This window comes from Gossypium hirsutum, chromosome A01 (genome assembly GCF_007990345.1).
Source record: "Gossypium hirsutum isolate 1008001.06 chromosome A01, Gossypium_hirsutum_v2.1, whole genome shotgun sequence".
In the NCBI taxonomy this organism is placed as follows: domain Eukaryota; kingdom Viridiplantae; phylum Streptophyta; class Magnoliopsida; order Malvales; family Malvaceae; genus Gossypium; species Gossypium hirsutum.
The window spans coordinates 59335865-59354166 of NC_053424.1; the positions used below are offsets into that span (position 1 = coordinate 59335865).

At 35.0% G+C, this 18302-nt stretch overlaps 1 non-coding gene across 1 annotated transcript; it reads left to right on the forward strand.

The window, feature by feature from the left end:
* Positions 1-8436: 8436 nt before the first annotated feature.
* Positions 8437-8543, forward strand: LOC121206766 (small nucleolar RNA R71). The gene has a single exon (XR_005901936.1). It is a non-coding gene; the product is annotated as a small nucleolar RNA R71 (small nucleolar RNA).
* The last annotated feature ends 9759 nt before the right edge of the window (positions 8544-18302 follow it).

Here is an 18302-nt window from a genome sequence, read left to right on the forward strand (position 1 = left end):
CCCAAAACATGCTTTGGAAGTGGTTCGAGACTAAACTGAGAACTTAGGAAATTTTTTGCTCTGAACAGGGGTCACACGCCCATTTAGCTTGGGACACACCCATGTGGGCAGGCCGTGTGGTCACACATGCCCGTGTCCTTAACCCGTGTAACTCTTTGTTTTGCAATGCATGAACAAAATTGATGTCACACAGCCAAGTCACGCATCTGTGTGCCAGGCCGTGTGGTAAATTGTATTTTCATAAAATAGGTACAGACTTCTCACGGTTGGGACACGCCTGTGCCTGAGGCCGTGTTCTCACACAGCTAAGACACATGCTCGTGTCTCTACTCGTGTGCTCAATTCTGATCATTCTGTTTCTCAAAATTAAGGTGCAGGGGACACACGGCTAGAACACACGTCTATGGGGTAGACCATGTGTCACACATGGCCTAGACACATGCCCATGTGTCTACCCATGTGAGCAAAATAAAGGCTATCTACAAAGCCATTTGTCACCCTCATTTACACCTACATACACTCAAGATCAATGGCATAATCCATGGCATGTTTAAGCAATCAAACAATTCAAAATCAAGGCTAAATCATATCATTCTTTACCAACACTAAACATATTTACTATAGCATAATTTACCAAATCAATTCATACCAAACTCACATTCACAAGTATCAACATGAATACTTACATCATGCATAATTCTTCTTAGATTTCCTAGCACACCAAAGGACCCTTCTCATCCATTTCACAACAAGTCATTTAACGATAATAAACATATAGAAACCCATTACAAAACACAAAAACAAGAAGGCATTAGCACATATACTTATATAAATAGGCTTACAATTATTTTAGCCAAAATAAGCCAATTGCATGGCTAAATACCAAATCACCTTAAACAAATATGAGCCAATACATTTGGCCAAATCAAATGACATATATAACAAAATGGCCAAGTCTCTATACATGCTATACTTTCAAAATGTTTTAAAATCACCGGTACCCAAAAGACAGTTTGATAGTGTGATAGGACTTCCCATTATCTCCAATCCCAAGCTAGCTTAGTGACACTATAAAACATTAAAAATAAAATAGAGTAAGCTATATAGCTTAGTAAGCTCGTATGAAGAAATAAGCAACCTTACCATACATTAATCATCCAAGTAATATAACATAAGGTGACATAATTTACCATAATCTCAAGATCATAATTCACTTCCATCACAACATACCTTGAAATCATCATTTCACGAATTAATAATTCATAAGCTTCGAGTACATACCTGTACCATATCGTAACGAATTTACGCTTATTCTCATTCTTTGACATACCCGTGAACCACTCAGAATAATAAAGTCGAATACTTGGGAATCTTACACACTAAGTGCCACATATGTAGCCAACGCTACCTCAATCTCATATGTAACCAATGCTTACACAAGTTGTCAGTCAAGACGTGGCTACTCAGTGCTGCTCACACAAGTTGTCAAGTAACCACAAAATGTGCCTGTATACTTAGCCACTGGTAGGACATACTAGACCAGCACCCGAATCACATAATCACATAACACATGGTAACCCTAGTGACATGTCACTTCTATCCTAATCTATTCCTAATGTTCAAATGGGATTTCTTGCTTATCGAATCATCGTCAAACTCGCCCGTAGAGTTAAACTTGTCCGCACAATCAATCATACAGTTCATGAAATATTAAAGTATTTAAATACAACTATATTAAAGCTTATTTAACATACGAACTTACCTCGGTTACAAAAATAACCAAAGAGAGCTATTCGTCAATTACTTTTTTTTTGCCCCCGATTTTGACTCAAACTTCGTTTTTCTTGATAATTTAACTTATTTAATTATGAAATTGTTCAATTCAGCCCAAAAATACACTATGGAAAATTTTACATTTTTGCCCTTAACTTTTCAACATTTTACATTTTAGTCCCTTGGCTCGTAAAATGAGTTTCATTCAATTTCTTTACCCAATCCTAGCCGAACCCTTTCATGCTCATGACAACCCACATTTTTCATTTATCCACAGTTTTATACACATTTTATAAACTTTTACAAATAAGTCCCTATTTGATGTTTTTATCGAAAATCACTTTGTAAATATTGTTTAACTATCAACAAACATGCATATTCTACCATTAAACATCAAAATACAATATATTCAACATGGGTAAAATTCTAGACTTTGATTTTCTTTTAAATTAGTCCTTGAAATAGCTAAATCAAGTTATAACGATCTCAAAAATATAAAAATCATAAAAAAGGGGACAAGAACGGACTTACAACCAAGCTTGAAAGTTTGCCAAACCCTAGCTATGTCTTCCTTTGTGATTTTTGACCATGGGGGATGAAATTAGAAAATATGAACACTTTCTATTTGTTAATTTTTGTCTTTATTTGCCAAATGACTAAAATGCCCTTAATGAAAAACTTTAAAATTTTGCCTAACCATGTCCGTTTTTGTCCATACTAAATATAATGGTCTAATTACCATTTAAAGACCTCTAATTTGAGAACTCATTGCAATTAGGTACTTTTAACATAGAGAACTCAAGTTTTGCACCTATTGCAATTTAGTCCTTCCAGCCAAATTGGACACTCAATCAATGAAATTTCTTAACGAAATTTTCACACAATCATTCAATCATACTGTAGACCTTAAAGAAATAATAAAATAAATCTTTCTACTTCGAATTTGTGGTCCCAAAACCACTATTTTGATTTGACCTAAAAACGAGCTGTTACATGGCATTCCTTAGCTCGTGTGTCGTTTAAAAATTAAACCAGTGGTCACACGTCCTCGGACACGCCCATGTGTCCAAGTCGTGTGTCACATACAACTATGCACCAGGTTGTCTTTCATCTTCTTTTGCTTCTCCCACATCTATGTGCGAGGCCGTGCAGGGCACACAGTCTCACACATGCCCGTGTGACAGGCCGTGTCTAACACACAGCCGTGTCTGTAGCCTGTGTAACTCACTGTTTTGTAATTAAATTGAAAAATTCACTCCAGTACAAACACTGCCTTGGACATGCCCCTGTGTCCCACACGGCCATGTCATTAGGCTGTGTGAATCATTTCACCTTAGGCCATGTAATAAACAAAATTGGAAAAACTAAATCCCAAGACTCACACGGCCATGTCCTCAAACCGTGTGACTCTTTGTCATTTGCTCCACTGTGGACACGGCGTGAGACACGCCCGTGTGTCTCGACTGTGTGGTTCAAATATTTTTTAAATTTTTTAAAAACTAAAATTAACATGCAATAAAATTAAAAGAATTAATAAAATTTAAACACTTGGGTTGCCTCTTCAGAAGCGCTTAATTAGATTCTAAGCTTGACTTTACCTTGTATCCACACGGTTAGTTCGGATCTTGGAGTCGAAACTCCTCTCTATCATTTTTAAAATTGTCACCATTATAAAATTTGAGTGGATGTCCGTTTACCTTGAAGTGCCATATATAGGATGTGTTACCTCTATTGTACCATACAAAAAAATGGTTTGTACCATAAATGGACCTGACCATCTTGATTTTAACGTTTTGAGAAACAATTTAAGCTTTGAGTTGGTTAAAAGGACATGATCCCCAACTGTGAATTGTTTGGGTTGCTTCAAACGAGCATTGTGGCGTCACTTTGTTGCTTCTATGTTCAGTCTTGAGTTTTCGTAAGCATTAGCTCGCCACTCATTTAACTCATTTAGCAACAAAAAACTCTTCTCACCTCACATTTAGGGTCATAGTTTAAAATTTTTATTGCCCATAATGCTTTTTGTTCGAGTCAAGTGGTAAATGACAACTCTTCCTATACACAAGTATATAAGGAGATGTTCCTATAGGTGTTTTATACGCAGTACTATAAGCCTATAAAGCATCATCTACTTTTAAAGCCCAGTCCTTTCTATTCGACTCTACAGTTTTTTCTATGATGCGTTTGAGTTCTCGATTCGAAACTTCAACTTGACCACTAGTTTGAGGGTGATAAAAGGTAGTTGTTCTATGGTGTACTCTATATTTCTTAAGGATCTTATCAAATTGAGCATTACAAAAACGTGTACCTCTATCACTAATAATTGCTTTAGGCATTCTAAATCAAGAAAAGAGCTTCTTAAGAAATCAACCTACCACCCTAGCATCATTATTAGGAAAAGGTTGAGCTTCTACCCATTTTGATATATAATCAACCGCTACTAGTATGTATTTATTACCATAAGAGCTAGGAACTGGTCCCATGAAATCAATCCCTCAACTGACAAAAATTTCACACGAAAGCATATAATTTTGAGGCATTTCATCACGTTTAGAAATATTACTTGTTCTCTATCATCTATCACAAGAAGTAACATACTTGTTAGTGTCCTTAAACATTGTAGGCCAATAAAAATCTTATTCAAGTGTTTTATGTGTTATCCTAATCCCATTGTAATGTCCTCTTGTTGGTTCCGAGTGGTAATGTTCCAAAATCTTATTCGCTTCTGATTCTGTAACACACCTTCGAATTACTTGATCTGCACTTAAATGAAAAAGAAAAGGATCCTCTCCAAAATAATTTTTCACATCGGCAAAGAATCACTTATTTTGATGATGTGTCCACCCTTTTGGTAGGATGTTAACAACCAAGTAATTTGCGATATCCGCAAACCAAAGGACTTCAGAATCTATTACCACAAATAGTCGTTCTTCAGGAAACGAGTCATTTATCTCGTTCTCATTAAGCTCCTCAAGATGAGGATTCTCGAGTCTTGGAAGGTGATCTGTTGCAAGATTTTCATCTCCTTTCTTATCTTGGATTTCCAAATCAAATTCCTACAATAATAATATCCACCTCATAAGTCGAGGTTTTGCATCCAATTTAGTTAAAAGGTAGCGAAGAGTGGAATGGTCAGTGTATACAATAACTTTAGATAATATTAAATAGAGTCTAAATTTATCAAATATAAAAACCATAGCTAGCAATTCATTTTTTGTAGTGGTGTAATTCTCCTGTGCATTTGTCAGAGTCTTGCTAGCATAATAGATGGGTTGAAAATGCTTGCCTCTCCACCGTCCAAGAATTGCACTTACTGCAAAATCACTCACATTACACATTAGTTCAAAGGATAAGTTCCAATCAAGTGCAATCACAATTGGGGCATTCATTAATTTTTCTTTGAGAATATTAAACGCCTTTAAACATGCCTGACTGAAATTAAATAACACATCTTTTTCTAGCAAACTAGTTAAAGGCTTAGCTATTTTAGAAAAATCTTTGGCAAACCTTAGATAGAACGTAGCATATCTTAAAAAACTTTGAATAGCCTTAACTGAATTAGGAGAGGTAATTTTTTGATGGTTTCAATTTTTGCTCTATCAACCTCGACCCTTTACCAGAAATTTTATGGCCCAACACAATCCCTTCTTAAACCATGAAGTGACATTTTTTCCAATTAGGCACTAGGTTTGTTTCCTCATATCTCATTAAAGCTTGTTTTAAAATTTTAAGCCAAAGATGGAAAGAATTATCGAATACCAAGAATTTTTCCATAAATACCTCCATAATGTCTTCTATAAGTTCATCAAAGATGGCTAACATGCAACGCTGAAAAGTAGCAAAAGCATTACATAATCCAAAAGGCATTCTTCTATAAGCAAATGTACCATATGGACATGTAAATTTCATTTTTTCTTGATCCTCGGGAGCTATTGGGATGTGGAAGTAGCTAGAAAGTCCATCTAAGAAGTAATAATACATGTGACCAGATAATCTCTCCAACATTTGATCTACAAATGTTTGAGGAAAATGGTATTTCCTTGTAGTGTCATTCAACTTCATATAGTCAATACAAACTCTCTATCCCATGACTGCTCTTGTTGGAGTCAACTTGTTCTTCTCATTGGCCACAACAGTCATGCCTCCTTTCTTAGGAACAACATGCACAGGAGTCACCCAAGTACTATCAGAAATAGGATAAATAACTCTAGAATCTAGAAGGTTAATTACCTTAGCCTTGACAACTTCCTTCATGTTGGGATTTAACCTCCTTTGATTTTGCACACAAGGCTTGTACTCATCTTCCATTAAAATTTTATGGGTGCAAAAAGAAGGACTGATCCCTCTAATGTCAGAAATCTTCTAGGCTATAGCTCTTTTGTGTACCTTCATCACTTGCAATAACTCATCTTTCTCATTTTGCTTTAAATCTGAAGCAATAATCACTGGTAATGTAGAATTGTTTCCAAGAAATGCATACTCTAAATGATTCGGTAATTACTTCAGTTCCAATTTGGGAGGTTCTTCAATAAAGGGTTTCAATTTCAATTCCTTATTTACCTTAATGTCCTCATAATTTTTTCGTCTCAGTAAAGACTCATTAGTATCTAAATCATTTTTGTCTCACTTATCACAGCATTATCGCCATCTACTTTGTCTCATTGAACAAGACACAGTTCCAATGTGTCCTTATGAACAATTTCCTAAAATGAATCCTGAATAGTATAATCAATAGAATCAATAAAATAACAGGAATCATCTTATTCTCTAGAGAGTCACATGGCATCATAAATTTGAAAAATTATCTCCTCATCACCTACCTTAAGCACAAGTTTACCATTACTCACATCAATAATAGCTCTAGCAGTGGTTAAAAAGAGGCGCCCTAAAATTAAAGGTACCTTAACGTCCTCATAAATATCAAGTACAACAAAATCAACAAAGAATATGAATTTATCTACCTTCACAATTACATCTTCAATAATACCCCCAGGATATTTAACAGATCTATAAACTAACTGAATACTCATCCTAGTGGGTTTTGATTCACCAAGATGAAGTTACTTGAACATTTTATAAGGAATCAAGTTAATGCTAGCACCTAAATCAGCTAATGTTTTCTCAATGTTTAAACTACCAATAAAAGAGTCAATAGTAAAATTTCCTGTATAGCTAATGCTTGGTAGTTTATTTTGGAGAATGGCTAAACACTCCTCGTTGAGCTCCACAGTTGATAGCTCTTCAAACTCCCTTTTATTTGTTAATAACTCATTTAAAAATTTTGCATATGCTGGCATCTACGAAATAGCTTCAACGAAAGGTAAGTTAATATGTATTTTTTAAAACGTTTAAGAAATTTGCCAAATTGTTCATCCATGCGGTCTTTCTTCAAATTTGCTTGGTATGGCATCGGTGGTTTGTATTCTTTAAGCACCGATGTTTGATTTTTTTGGTTTCTAGCACCCCATCATCTTTCTTATTAGTTTCTGGTTTCAGCTTCTTTTCAGGTTCACACAACTTCTTCCCATTCCTCAATGTAATTGCCTTAACAGCTAATGCTTAGTTGGTAATTTAATTTGGAGAATTGTTGAACACTCCTCGTTGAGTTCTACAGTGGATAGCTCTTCAAAATTCTTTATATTTGTTAATAGTTCCTTTAAAAATTTTGCATATGTTAGCATCTATGAAATAGGTTCAACAAAAGGCAGGTTAATATGTAATTGTTTGAAACGTTTAAGACATTTACCAAATTGTTCATCCATGCGGTCTTTCTTCAACTTTGCTAGGTATGGTATCGGTGTTTTGTATTCTTTAAGTACCAGTGTTTGAATTTTTTTGGTTTCTACCACCTGTTATCTTTCCTATCGGTTTCTGGCTTCAGCTTCTTTTTGGGTTCAGATAACTCCTTCCCATTCCTCAATGTAAATGCCTTAACATGCTATTATGGGTTGCGTTCAGTGTTACTAGGTAACCTACCCTGCTGTCTTTTCGAAACTAATTTAGCAAGCTATCCTATTTGATTTTCCAGTCCTTGAATTTATGCTTGCTGATTTTTCAGTGCTGCATCAGTGTTTTGAAAATGAGTTTTCGACACCGATATAAATTTTTGCCAACATCTCCTCAAGGTTCAATTTCTTGTCTTGCTGGTAAGGTGCTGAAAGCCTGGAGGAGGTTCTGTTATTTGATTTCCTTGACCACCCCAAGGAAATTTAGGATGGTTCCTCCAACCTGCATTATAGTTAGTTATTATTATAAAGGTTATTTTGAGGTTTAGAATTATTACCCATATAGTTGACGTGTTCATTCTCCGTGCTAAAATTGATGGGTCAACATTCTAAATTATTCACTCCACCTCTACTTGCATCACATTGCATCACTGGATTCATCTAAGTAGAAAAATCTAAACCATTAATTTTCTTATTCAGTGCTTCCACCTAGATTGACAACATAGTAACCACATCAATATTTAAAACACGGGTTGCTTTCATCGATTTTGTTCTCATCACTTGCCACTAATAATTATTCAGTGCTATCTCTTAAATAAACTCATAAGCTACCTCAGGTGTTTTATTATTCAAAGTTCCACCAGCTGCTGCATCAATTAACTGTCTAATTGAACGATTCAAACCATTGTAGAAGATTTGAACTTGCAACCATAATGGTAACCCATGATGGAGACACCTTCTCAACAAATCATTGAATCTCGCCCATGTATCATAGAGAGTCACAACATCAAACTAAACAAAAGAACAAATGTCATTCCTCAACTTCGCTATTTTAGCTGTGGAAAATATTTTAACAAAAACATTTTAGTCATTTACACCCAAGTAGTGATAAAACCTCGTGATAAGGAATTTAACTACTGTTATTCCTTGTTCCTTAACGAGAATAGGAACAACCGTAAGTGAATGGAATCATCAGTGGCGCCATTAATCTTAAAAGTGTCGCAAATCTCCAAAAAGTTAGCCAAGTGAGTATTTGGATCTTTATCTTGCAAACAATCGAACTGAACATACTGTTGCACCATCTAAATTGTGTTCGACTTCAGCTCCAAATTGTTCACAGTGAGGATAGGTCTCACAATACTTAATTCAGCCCCAATCAAAGTGGACTTGGCATAGTCATACATAGTACGTGAACTATGATCTACAAGAGGTAGCTGAATATTTCGGCTATCAACCATCTCCTCAGTAATGTTGTTATCCTCTTCTTCGTCTACTATATTATGTTGACTTTGCCTTACTTCTTAGCCTCTTTATGATTTTTGCAAGTAGTACTTTCAATCTCACTATAAAAAAGCAATAGTCTCGATGGATTTCTTCTAGTCATAAACTAAAAGAACTTGTTAGAAGCAACAAAAGAAAAATTAAAATGTAAAAATTAAACTAAAACAAAATTATAAAAATAAAATAAAAATGGCTAAATTAATAGAAATAAAGTTTTCCTAATATTTCAGTCCTCAGCAACGATGCCAAAAAACTTGATGTCTCATGGAACTAACTAAAAATACGACAAAGGCAAGTGCACCTATTGATAAATAGTATAGTTATGGTGAGTAAAGATATCGTATTTTCTAGGACTAAAAGTACTAGTAATTACTGTTTTCGTATTATTTAACCTACGAATTGGAGTGATTGTTTTAAGCTAAAATCTACTAAACTAATTAACTAGAGAACTTAACAGAGAATAAATCAGGAAAATAATTGAATAAAAACCAAGAAGCTAAATAATAAATCATTTATTATTATGAATATGAATTAAACAATTAATTCACATGGTATCTTGATCCGTAGAAATCCCTAAATTCTGCTAATATCTCTTTCGAGAGTAAGAGCAACTAACTATAGGTTGATTAATTGAAACTTCTTTCTAATTAAAACCCCTATTATCAAATTAACTTGATCAATGGATTCCCCTATTATATTTGACTCTAATTCAGAAGATTTATGTCATCCTATTTTTAGGATTGCATGCAACTCCATTCAATTATGCTAGATCTACTCTAAATAGAGACTTCTCCTCCTCTAATTTAAGCATATTAAACATGTATTAATATTTACAAAATATTAAAACAAGAGATAAGCGCACATAACTGAGAACAAGAATCAAATATTTATCGCATAAAAAATAAATCAAATAATAGAATTCACATAGGGCTCATCTTCCTTAGGTATCTAGAGAATTAGCTCATAATTGTAAATAAAAACATCTCAAAGTTAGTATAACCACAAGAAATAAAGAAACTCATAAAAAGTTCAAAGAAATTAAAAAGAGGTCTTAATATTGATGGAAATTTGCTTCAAAGTTCGCTTTAATGGTGTTCTTCAAGTTGTTTTCTTCAATCCTCTCTAATGGTTTCCTATTCTCTTCTTCTATTTGGAATTTGTAGGCTTAAAAATGCTCAAAAAGCCTAAAAGTTGCATTTTTCTGCTTGTTTGGGATGTGAATCATGAAATCGAAACAGTTTGGCACATGGCCATGTGTCCAACCTGTGTGGCTCACACAGCCTTGTGTCCAGCCTATGTGGCTCCCAAAATCTACTCTATTTATTCAATTTTCGTCTATTTTTCGCTCCTTTGGCTCCCAAATGCTCTCCTAAGTATAGAAACATGAATTAAAAGGATTAGGAGTATAAAATTCACCAATGCATAAATAATCATCCAAAAATGTATTAAAAATGGGATTAAAATATCTTACTTTTATCACTTATCATTAACTGAGGCTTCGCAGTAATCGCATTACCATTAATAAAACTATTACAGAAAATTGCTAGTTTTATCAGGTTAGGAAATGGTTGACATAACTTATTGGGAATACCCATTTGACTCAGAATTATGACGAATCTATTCTTAGCAAACTTGAGAACTAAACCAGTATATCTCCAGAGAATTTAGGATGTTTAGAAAGACAATTTGAATTTTTCTAGCTAAATGAAAACTTGTACTTCCAGATTCGGTATTGATGGTAACCGAAATATATATTTTCGTAACTATTTAAGTATGCCAAAAGATTCAGAACTAAAATGAGATAACATACGTGAAGCTCACAATAGTACCTATTTGTTTCATCAAGCTAGTATTAGAGTGTACAATTTTATAAAACAGTTGTATTGGTAGTATAGTATAAAAAGAAAGGTTTCAGAATATGTGACAATAAGTTTGTTACGTTAGCAAGCTAAAGCCAAGCATCAATTTTTATCAGGTTTGTTACAACCTATGATAATTCTAGAGTAAAAATGGGATCAAATCACTGTAGACTTCATATCAAGTTTATTACTATCACTGTTAAAGAAACAGTCAATCTAGGTTATTGCTTATAGACTTACCAAATCCACACATTTCATTTTGGCTATAACAGATTAATTAGTTGAAAGTTGTAATTGCATAACTTTGTTACATTGGTCAGAATTGAGTGAAAGAAAACTAGTTGGGATTGATTTGATCAGAGAAAAAGAAGATAAAGTTTGCATTACTTGAAACTATTTAGAAGCTGCCTCAGACCGTCAGAAATCATATATCGATCTAAAATGAAAGGAAAGCTCAGACTATGATTTATATGACTGTATGAAACGGAATTACAGGCTGACTTATCATAGTTATAAGAATCGATAAAGATCTTAGGTAACAATCCTTGTGGTATAGATCAAGTTATGTGGAAAACCTAAGAATCCCTGAGTTCATGGTACCCAAACCTATTTTAGGTAAGAATTTTTTAGAACAAAATTTTCTAAGGGGGAGAGTTGTAAAAACCAGATTTTTGGTAGTATCAAAAACAATAGTTGAGGAACTCCATTTTTCGATGATCAAATCAGTAAATATCATTTATTAATATTTGTGAGCTTATTATAGTATTATATTGAATTTTAGTTTAATAATTTTAGTTACGTAGAAAGTTAGTCAAGATACCAGTATATCGGTCCAAAAGTCAGCGGTTATGGAAATTGAGGTATCGAGATCTCATTTCTATAAATCGAGCTTGTAAATATTTTTATTAAATATTTACGAGGTTGTTATAGGTTAATTGAATTTTGGTCCAAAAATTTTAATGGTTAGATGATTAATTAGAGTACAAGGACTAAATCATAAAAATCCTAAAAATTAATCACTATTAATTTTAATAGCTAAATTGTTTAATTTAGTAAATGGTTAAGGTGTAATATGGCCATAAAGCCATATTCAATTATAGTGGGGCAGTGGATGCACATTTTGTTATATTTTATATGTTATTTTTATGCTAAAATAATGATAATAGTTAAAACATAAACATAGTCATCTTCTTTCCCAATTTGTTTTGTCTTCACTGAATACTCAAAAAAAAAAAAGAAAAGAATAAGCCATTGTTTTCAATTGAAACTTTCAGCCCTCTTGCATGTAAGTCCTCCTAAGTTCGTTTTCGATATCGTTGTAGCTTGATCTAGCTAACCTAAGAATTATTTTGTTAAAATGTTAAAGGTTTTAAAAGTTCCCATTCATGATTTTTAAGCTTTTTGAATGTTAAATGGTAGACTTTGAAGCTTAGAAATGAAATAGGATTAATTTGTAAAGTGAATTTTGTTAATTTTGAGTTTAGTGATTAAAATGTAAATATTTCACAATTGAAATGATAATTTTGTAATCATTGAATTTAGATGGCTTTACAAGGGAAAAATTGAAATTTAAATGAAAAAAGAGGCTTAAATGTGAAAACTATTATAGTTTCGATTTTAGGGACTAAATTGAATAAAATCCAAAACTTTAAGGGCATTGTGTAAAATAAAGTTAAGTTGTCATATGCCTTTAATAGGATGTTATTGTAACACCCCTCACCCGTATTCAATGCCGAAATAGGGTTGCAGAGCATTACCGGACTTGTTACACAAATAACCATACATTTCCAAATTCCAAATAAATATCATTCAAAATCATTCACATTGTCCTTAATAAGAGCCTACAATTCCCAAAACATGCTTTACAAGTGGTTCGGGACTAAACTGATAACTTAAAAATTTCTGAAAAACTTAGAAAATTTTACAAAATACAGGGGACACACGCACGTGTGTCCTAGCCCTATGTCTCACACGGCCAAAGACACGCTTGTGTCACAGGCCATGTGGACATTTGAAATGGGATCACATGGCAGTGTCCCAACCCGTGTTCGACCCCGTGTAACTCTCTGACTTGGATCACACGACCAACCACACGCCCGTGTGACCAGCCCGTGTGCCCTTTGAAATGGCCTCACACGCTCGTGTGCCAGGCCGTGTGCTAGTGTAACACCCCAAACCCGGCCCAGATGTTATGGCCGAACTCGGCGTGTCACATTGAAGTGTTTTAGTGAAAACTGTGTTATCATTGAAAACCCTTCTTAAAATAGAAGAAAATCTTAAAAATAAACTCCTTTCAATCAATTGTTTGAAACATAATATTTGATGAAAACATGTCACTTAAAAATTTAGTTGCGGAAACGTAGAAAAGACATACTATAGTTTAAGAAACCATGTTCCACTGCTTATAATTACTATGAAAATAATAATAATTCAAGTAATAATAACATAGTGAAAACCTTATTACAATCTGATCTGAACACACTTATAAAGAAATAAAAACTTAAATGCTTAAAAAAACCCAAGTCTGAATTATCTTGCTAGCCGGCCACCCAGAGTCCCTCCAAACATCGAACCTTCTACTCAGCATCACCTGAAAATAAAATAAAAGAGGAGGTGAGTTTTCGCAAACTCAGTGTGTACAACCCTTGATGAAAACCAAGTATTCAAAGAGAAATCATCAAACATGCAATGCAATCCCATCAAATTCTCCATCCGCTACACACCAGATCCGTCCCTCGTTACACCATGTGGGGATATAAATATTGACCCACCCAGCCCACACACCAATGGTAGCCCAGTTGCGAAACTACCTTCATTTACATATTAGGCTTTAAAAGCCGTCGGTGGATCCACGATTGTCAGGCAACCATGAGATACTCATATACTTCTTCCATTCCATAATTCCCAGCCCATATGCAACCTAAGCAGAACATCATATGTACGCATGTCACATCCATAAATCTTACATTCAACATCTAGGGGTATTTTGGTCATTTCTGCCCTTAGGGGTATTTCGGTAATTTTTCCCTTTAATATGGTTTTCACTTACCTCGGCCCGTTAAAAAATCCCGTAAGCTAAGATGAACGAATACTATGCACCAGGTAATATTCTAGAGAAGAGGACGTAAGTCATTAAGACCACTTAAGTATCAAGCTCTCCCTAAATCCCATCCTAGACATGCGTATACCCGTTGCCACACCTTAACCCTATGACTTGTCCACGGTCGCAATATATTAATTAAGTCTTATGTAGTTATCATATACTAGGCCCAAAACCCCTTACAATGCCCAAACAAATTCACATACCTGTATTTGGCCCATTAAGCCCAGTCATATTCATATGGCCCATTAGGCCCAAATCACTTGTATATGGCCCATTAGGCCCAAATCACTTGTATATGGCCCATTAGGCCCAAATCACATTTATATGGCCCGTTAGGCCCAGCCACATTCATATTCATGCTCACATACAAATTCCTATCACATAGCATCAATATTCAGTTTTTTCCTATTATGGGCCCAACAGCCCATCGGGCCCATTTAGCCCATTCTGGCCCGTATGGCCAAATCACAACCCAAGTCCACAGAATCGCCCGTGGGTCTTAGGAAACCTATTGGTCTCCCTCTAATGAGTGTTTGCTCACTCGAAAGACTACCGTAGCCAAACTTTCAGCTTTTCGGCATTTCAGCTTTTAGACATTTCGGCTTTTCGGCATTTCGGCATTTCGGCTTTTGCCAATTCATAGTGTGTGTGCAGTGTATGTACACACCTAGTTAAGCAAGCGTGCCACGATTCCCTTAGTCACCAACCTACAATGATATCACCCTTCCATTAATCGCATGTTTAATCCATATACTACCCAAAGACCGAAACCTCACCTTAACCTTACCTTGAACACCAATCCTTAATATCTTTCCTTGATCACGTACTCCCTAGATTTGCATTAATCTTACTCATTAAAACAAAAATAATAGATGACTCGTATCCAACACAAGTCCTCTTACCTTAACTACGAACATTCGACCACTTTAGCCAATGGGAGAGGAATACTTACCAATACCGCAACACCTAAGGAGCAATTCGGCAATGAGCTAAGATTCGAGATCCGATACTAATTCCTTACCACAGTTGATTAGAAAGAGTGAGGGACAATATTCGATACTTAGCAAAGAAAACTGATTGGAAGAGTAACACTTACACTAGATTCGGTCAAAGAGTATTCGGCTCTAGAGATTTGAATGGCAACAATTGCTTATTTGGCACCAAGGGAGAAGGGAAGAAGAATAGGCTAAACCCAAAAGTGAAACAAAGAAATAGGCACAAGGAAAATAAAAAGGAGAATGAGGGTTTTCGGCTTTTAAAGAAATCGGCAGAAAGAAAAAGAAGAAAACAAAAGGGTTTTCAGCTTTTAGGGAAGAGGGTTTCTGGCAACAAGGTGAGAAAAAGATTTCAAAATTAGCCTCATACCCTTGCATTCGACACCTATTTATAACCCTTATGCCCGAAATCCTCAAGCCCAAGTTCCCATTTCGGCTCCACTTGCTCCTCACTTCTTATCTCCTCGTTTTTCTCCCTGATAACCCCTTGATATTTTTCCTAAAATTTCTCTTCTGATCACTCCCCTTGGAGTCCATCTTCACGCCACTTCCATCCTTCTAGAAGGCCAAAATTAAACTTCTAAAAACACTAAGCTAGGATTTGAACCTTAGACCTCCTTGCTAGCTATTAACGCCACCTCCTTTTACTCTAAGTGGCGTCACTTAGCCACTCTTCCACAAGGCTTTTTGATGCTATTTTCCCCTATCTTTATTTAAAAGCCCAACTACTTGCCAACCCTGATTCTTTTAATAATTAAACTATAATTTCATTTACTCCTAGGTTAAAACTCAAACCTTAATTAAGACCTACTATAATTATCACTTGGCTAGGAATATAAAACACAATTCTTATCAAAATCGAAAACAAAGAAAATTTGGGATTCCAGGATTTTTGGGTTTCGGGATTTTTAGGGTGTTACAGCTAAGTCATGTCAAACCTGTAGGGTATATTGACATATACAAGGCACACAAATACCATAATATTCCATTCAACTCCATGCCAAACCTCACTTTCACAAATAATCAATGTGGACACTTCCAATAATGCATCATTTTGCCTAAACTCATAAGCCTACCAATTCTCAAATATCAACCATTCACCACAAGCATTTGCATAGTAATTATCAACACAAGACAAAGGCCATTTGCATATATATACACAACCAAATCAACCAAAATAAGCCAACTCTCATGGCTATATACAAAACCAAACACTAAACATTAACTAGCCAATCCAAATGGCTAAATTCATTACCAAACTATATACCAAAATGACCAAAGCCTCTATACATGCCATATACCAAAAAATATAGATTCAAAAGTACCAAAGTGATAGCTTGATAGTATGATAAGGTCTCCGACGATTCCCAAATCTCAGCTAACTTCGATATTCACTATAAAACATAGAAAAGTAAACAAAGTAAGCTATAAAACTTAGTAAGTTCGTATAATAATTAACTCATCCTACCATACATACACAATTTAAGCAATTTAATATATTATGATATAATTCATATTGATACACAAACCTATCACATAATTCATTTATAAGGTTAGATATGAATTTTCACAATTTCTTCAATTCAATGCTAGTACAATTCATGTACATACCTGTACCATTTCGTATCAATCTCGTACTCATTTGTATCTCTAATATACCCGTTGAACCATTCGGATCACTATCGGATACTCAGGAAATCTTGTACCCTAAGTTCCAAATACATAGCCGAAGCTATCTCAACATCATATCACATATAATGCTCACTCTCGAGCTATCAACGGGTCTGCACACAAGCTGACGATCATGACGAAGCTAAACAGTACTGATCACACAAGCTGACGAGAATCCACAACACATGCCAGATAACTCAGCCACCGGTAGGACGTACGGACTAGCACCCAAGTCATATATGTCATTCGTATCATAATCTATTCCTAAGGTCTAACTGAGATTTCTCATTGTCGAATCTTCATCAATTATATCTGCAAGGTCGCATTCACAAATAATTGAATAATAAAGTATTTAAACACAATTATACAAATGCTTATCAACATACGAACTTACCTCGATTGCAAAAATGGCAAAATAAGTCAATTAGTCTGATACTTTGTTTTTCCCCGATCTAAATCTGAATTTCACTTTTCTTGATCTAAATGTAATCAAAATTAACTAATTTAATTATCATTCCATTCAATTTAGTCCAAATTCATGCAATTCAACCTATACCCATACTAGCTAAATTTTAATTAAGTCCCTAGAAACCCATATTTTTCATTTATTTCACAATTTAACCATAAAATTTTAACATTTCTTAATTAAATCCCTAGATGCAATTTTGTCAAAAATTACTTTACAAATGTTGTTTATTGTAACGCCTCAATTTTTGGGTTTTCTGTGTTTCTGTGATTTTTAAAATTTTTGTGTGTTCTAATTGGTTAAAATATATATATTTTAGTAGGTTAGTGGGCCTTTGGAAGGCCTAAACTTAAGTTAAATCTGTGGTAGTCTTCGGAAATTTAATTTTATGACCAGGTGATGCAATTGGCGTTTGGGCTTTTAAGAGTAAATGGGTAAAAGATGACACAAAAAGGAGTGTGGTGTAGTGGCAAGGTGGCGCCACTTAGGGGACAAGGAAGTGACACCATAGAGGAAGCAAGGGGTCCAAGGTTCAAGTCTTGGCTCTTGCAATATATTTTGGTTTTTCTTTTCAATAAATTTGAAAGCAAGTAGGTGCATTTTAAAGTTTAATGTGTTGGATTTATGACACAAATGAGTTGATGGCCTAGTGGTGGTGGCGTGAGTTGGCATGTGAGAGGACTTTGGTTCGAATCCCTTGGCACACAAAGGTTGATTATTTTACTATGTTGGGACGGCAAGGGTTGGTGTTGGTTTTAAACTCTGGTGATAGAGGGATCCCACATCGGGAAGCTAACATAAGAGTAGATGGAGAGCTGGCTTTAAATAAAGCAAACCATGAGGAGAGTAGCATACCCTTCTTGGCTGATCCCTTTCGCTTTGTGACGTGCTCGTTTGGGTTGGGCTTCAGCTAAGAGTGTTTGGAGTACGGATTAACTGCAGTCTCCTAACAGGTGTGTATTTCTCATTACTTTAGTAGTAGGACGGCTATTTCGGGCCGCGATGGGCTAAAATGGGCCATGTGGTCCCAATGGGTTCATAGGTCCAAGTGGATAAGTTGTAGAATTACTAAAATACCCCTATAGGGTAGGACTACCGAGTTACCCCTGGAGGGTAAAATGATTATTTTGCCCCTCGTGCTTAAATGACTAACTTGTGTGATGATTGGGTTAGTTGACGTGAATTTATGTTAGTTATCGTTAATTCGTA